Genomic DNA, 5,133 nt, shown 5'->3' with positions numbered 1-5,133 from the left:
TCTATGATACGTGAAAAGCCTGCGCACAGTAAGCACCCCATTTTACACCTGCAGTTGTTACATGAGGAACTTTTCCAAGTACACTTTTCTCTCTTCACATGAAGCTTTTCCTGATCACGTAGAAAATTATGATTGTGGATATTTTGGAAAATCCAAAAAAACAAAAAAAAAATAGAAATTGCCTTATGTCCCCAACACTCAGAAAGCATCGCTGTTAACATAACATTTTAGTATATTTCCTTTAACATCATAACACACACACGCATAGATAGAGCCACACCCACGGACACACACATATGTCATGAAATTTTGTGGTTAAGAATGTATATATTTCCTTCTTTTTTCGCCAAACACTATATTTTGAGCATTTTCTCATATCATTAAAAATTCTTAAAAACATCATTTTCAAGTTTCAAAACAATAACAGAATTTTCTCAGTCATTAACATCATTGTACATAAATCTTTGTGTTTCTGATTATTTATATTTTTCTATTTATTTCCCGTTTTGCCAATCGATTGATTGGTTAAAACACATAAACTATTTTTTAAAGAAATACTTAGTGAATTTATTCAAATGAAGAAAGCTTAAATGATACAGAACTGAAAACATTAGAGATCTATGTACAATAAAAATTGAATATAAATTAGCCAACTTCACAGACATTTCCAGTTAGAACCATACAAATACATAGTCATCCTTTTCTTTTACGTAGAGATAACACATACATACATGACATCATGATTCTGGCAAAAAAAACCCAAAAAAACCAGAGATACTAAAAATATTCTCAACTTTTAAAAATTCTATGGAATAAATTTCAATGACAACCTTCTTCATGAATTTAGACACCTGATTTAATCCCACAATTTTATCATTCCAGAAGCATGGTTGGCTTTAATGTTTTTAGACAGATATTAGTGTGATAACACATTGCCTCATTAATAATTAAGACTTTTTCATACATGGTATCTCAGTGTGGATGAAAAATTTTTAATATTGATTATTTGCTATGATATTTTAAACTTCAAAATCTTTTCAACATAAGTAAATAGCTGCACACATTTAAGTGTTTTCTTATGAAACACAACTCGAAAGAAGTAAAAGATGATTGGTCTTTGTGGTTCCTAGTAATAAACCCTGTCGTATTTTTTCATGTAGTATATGTTGCATTCTTATGCAATATGCAGGACTGCATTAAGAGCCAGCAGTTCTTAGACAATGTTACCAAATAACCGTGTAAATCTAAATGCAGCAGAGGCAACAATCTTCGTGGGGTACTTTCGGCTCATGGAAGTTGAAGCTATTCCTTTCGGATCTTTTTTCACCTCAAGGTGAAACAGACTGTTAGGATTTCATTAGCGGTTTCATTATGTGGCTTTTTAAAAGATAAAAATGGTTTTGATTTCTTTCACAGTTCAACATTCTCAGTGGAGACATTTTTTTTCTGGAAATCATGTAGCCAGGGACATTTTAAATAACAAAATGCTTTTTTTTTGTGGATGAAATCTCTCACTGCAATTGTAACAAATGAGCCTCGACATCTTTAGCGCTCTTATCGCTATGTCCTGGAACCAAAGCAAGATGATTTTCCTGTTCCCACAACCCACTTAATTGTTGTTTTAAATCTGCATATATCCTCCATTTGTAATTTCTGTTTTGAATGATAGTTCTGACTATCACCTTTATGATGTCTGAAGACACTTTCAACCGATTATTACATGTTCTTCCAATTTGCTTCTAAACAGTGACTTTGCTAGAGGCGACACGAGTCTGCAGAGCAGCCGGGTGAGACGCGTTGTGTTTCTTCCTGTAAACTCCTGACGAGCACAAGAAAGCAACACCAAGATCTCCTATCGTTACCAACAAGTGACAAGTTCACCTATACTTCTCATTCTTCGGAGAGTTAAAGCTACATTCAGTCTCAAATTCCTGCTGAGCAAAACTTGTGCCGTTGTCTCATGGTCCTGAGAAAACTCAAGGAAAAAGCCCACTGTATTTGGATGATGGGCTTCCTGTCTGGGAAGAACCACTGGAGTTAACCAAATCTGTTCCACTGTCACGGCATAGCTGTTAGGCAGGCAGCCGGCACAAGCCAGTTCGTTATCTTTATTTGCTGTGTCACAGGCTCCACTTCTAGGGGACTGATTTTTTCTGTAACAAGGAGTTCGAAAAGGCTGATGAACTTTCTTTCTGCTATCGATTGCCTTACGTAGTTTATGTGGCATTTCGCAGCATGTTCAGCTGTTCTATTTATGTAAGTAGCCAATCGTGTTAGAGATCTTGAATCTCCTTAACGTTCTTATAAGTGAAATTAGAGATCTTTTTTCTAGGAATAGCAATAGAGTGATCCTCAATATTGTTACAAAAGTTCTGCCTTCTAACATTGTGGGTTTGGATGCCATAATCTCTCAAATACTGGCACCTCAGCCCAGCCTTGGTGCTGACCAGAGGCACCCGGCAGCCTAGAGCATCTCTCTGCCAGGTCCCACAGGAGGCCAGCGCACCTCCTCCTGGGATGGCTCCCCACGTGGGTGCCCCGCTCAGCTGGCTCTGCCCTTCTCAGGTCAAGAAGGACCTGAGGGAGGGAAAAGAGCTAAAGCACATGAACTTTTATAAGGCAGTTTTGCCAATTTCCTGACCAGATAAGTTACACCAATTTACCTTCTATCAGCAGAGGCTAAAAGGAAAGATTTGGGAAGCTTTGTAACTTCCTCATGCCTGTAATTCTTATTGGCTGCTTGCAATTAACAATAAAACCCACATAAAGACAAGGTCTGTGAAGATTCTCGGGGAGCCACAAAGGGGACTTTGAGAAGTTGGTCCTAGCTCCCAAGCTGTGGAAAGTAATAGCCGGAAATTACATAGATGATAAAAGCTTTAATAGTCCCAAGGGATAGAAAAAAGGCGGTGAGGGGTATGGCGGTACCTCTTGGGGGTGTATTTTCAGTCCTGAACTACAGAGGAGGAGTGTCAAGTGGAGGAGACCTCTATGTCTTAAAAAAAACTAGCTCTCAACAACCTTGAGCTCATTCCCAACAAAGCATAGAAAGGAGGTGATCATCCAGGCTTTGTGGACCATCGATTTTCCATCAAGCCATGAACCAGCTTTCACTGAGCACCCGTGAAATGCCCAGCACTGGGGCTGGGCCCTGCGGGGTTGCAGATGAAGTGGAAGCCATAGACCTGCCTGTGAGGAACGTGTGCTCTTGGTGGGGAGGCTAGACCAGCACGCCCAGGAAAACACCCCCGTTTACACAGGACCGTGGGGAAGCGAGTCTCAGACTGTGCACTGGGTGCAAGATGGTGCGCCGGGAGTCCTGAGGACAGAAGAGGGATCGGCGGGATGCGGACTTCGGTGAGGAGGTGAGGCGCGAGCTTGGAGATCCCAGGGTGGCCACCTTCCATCCTTGCATCTGGGGAGCGTGAAGGGCTCATCCTCTGAGAGGAGGAAAAGCATCACCAGTCAACAGTCTGGGTCCCCCGCTGCTCCCAGCAGCCGCCTGCTCCACAGATCAATGCTCAAGGGCCACAGGTGAAGAAGGGTGAGGAAAGACGGGAACAAACAGCTCGAGTCGAGGTGGGAAACACAGCCCCGGCTCCTCCCACCAGGCCGAGTTCGGTGGCAGGCCCTTGGCTGCAAAAGTGGATCTTCAGGTTGACTTGCCTCTAGGGGAAGGGGGATGCTTCCAAGGACATTTTCTGAGAGTCCCTAGAATCAGACAAAAACCCAAAACCCAGCTCTGTTGCAAGGGTCTGTCAACATCCTCATGGTTGACATCTAAAGTGCTGGCATATTTACCATTGAATCACCATCCCACCCCTCTGAGCAAAAACGCCGATTTCCACCACTTGAGGAGAAGTAGCAGTGACCTCTCTTTGGGACTGATGATAACTCGCTCCTTATAAGGAGCAGACCAACCAAAAGCCGCACGCTCATGGCGCAGCAATGTGCGCCTCTGTGTGTTCTTCCTAACGTCACCTGGCGATGGGGCTCCACACCTGAGTCCAGCATTTCCTGTGGTCTCCAGGGCAGCAGAACGGGGGTGGCCTCCTTCTCCCTGAGCTCCAGAGAGTATTAATTGCTGGAGGTAATCCTAACCATAGAGTTTCTCGATCAGTGCTATAATCGGTTTTAATGGGACCAGAGTTGTTTATAGAAATTAAATTTTTTTCTATTATTTGAGAAGCAAACTTCCTAACAACTATATAAACTCCTGCCTCACAATGGGCTATTATAACTCTTATGAGAAAGAAGGGTCAAGCGGCGGCCCTGTGGCATAGTGGTTAAGTTTATGTGCTCTGCTTTGGCAGCCTGGGGTTCGTGGGTTCAGATCCCAGGCGCAGACCTAGCACCGCTTGTCAAGCCACGCTGTGGCAGCATGCCACATAAAATAGAGGAAGACTGGCACAGATGTTAGCTCAGTGACAATCTTCCTCAAGCGAAAAAAAGAGGAGGATTGGCAACAGGTGTTAGTCCAGGGCCAATCTTCCTCAAACACACATATACAAAAAGAAAGGTCAAAACCCATGGTGATCAAAGCCAGACCTCCCTCCAGGAGCTGACAATACTACACCATCAGTAATGTTAACTATTCTCTACCCAGGGTGCCGCTTCTAGGTGGGATGCTTCACTTATGATCTGTTAATTCCTATAGTAACCCAATAATTATGCCCATTTTACAGAAAAGGATATTGAAGCTCAAGGAGAAGATAAGTCACTTGCCTGAGTTCACACAGCTAGCTAGTGGAAAGAGAGAATTGAGCCCAAAGACTTTCTGACTCCAAAGCCAGCGGAGTTCTTTCAAGGGGAGCCACAAACAGCTGCACTGCTTTTCTAACGGCCACAGGAGACCAGGATCCCTGCTTGGCTGTGCACTGTGAAGGAGTTTGGCCACTGCAACTTGTCCTGTTCCTCATGAGGGTTTCCCAGATGTTCAAGGAATAAATGAATGTCATGTTTCCTCCTAAACTGTTTTTCCTTCCAATCTTGTGTTGCTCAGAAAAACATGGAGCCAGAAAGCCAAATCCCAGAGTGCTCTCTGCTCAACACTGGAGGAGCTGGGGAGCAGGGCTGTCCGACGCCTTCTCATGAGATGCCCCATGGCTGAGCCTCCGTCTCCCCAGTTGGCCT

The 5,133-nt window shown here is 43.4% G+C and overlaps 1 pseudogene; it reads right to left on the bottom strand.

Moving 5' to 3' along the window:
- Nucleotides 1–307: 307 nt before the first annotated feature.
- LOC100058330 (KATNB1-like protein 1 pseudogene) lies at nucleotides 308–3,407 on the bottom strand (annotated as a pseudogene).
- Nucleotides 3,408–5,133: the final 1,726 nt, after the last annotated feature.

Source organism: Equus caballus, chromosome 5 (assembly GCF_041296265.1).
Source record: "Equus caballus isolate H_3958 breed thoroughbred chromosome 5, TB-T2T, whole genome shotgun sequence".
NCBI classification, from domain to species: domain Eukaryota; kingdom Metazoa; phylum Chordata; class Mammalia; order Perissodactyla; family Equidae; genus Equus; species Equus caballus.
This window is presented reverse-complemented; position numbering and strand designations above follow the sequence as displayed.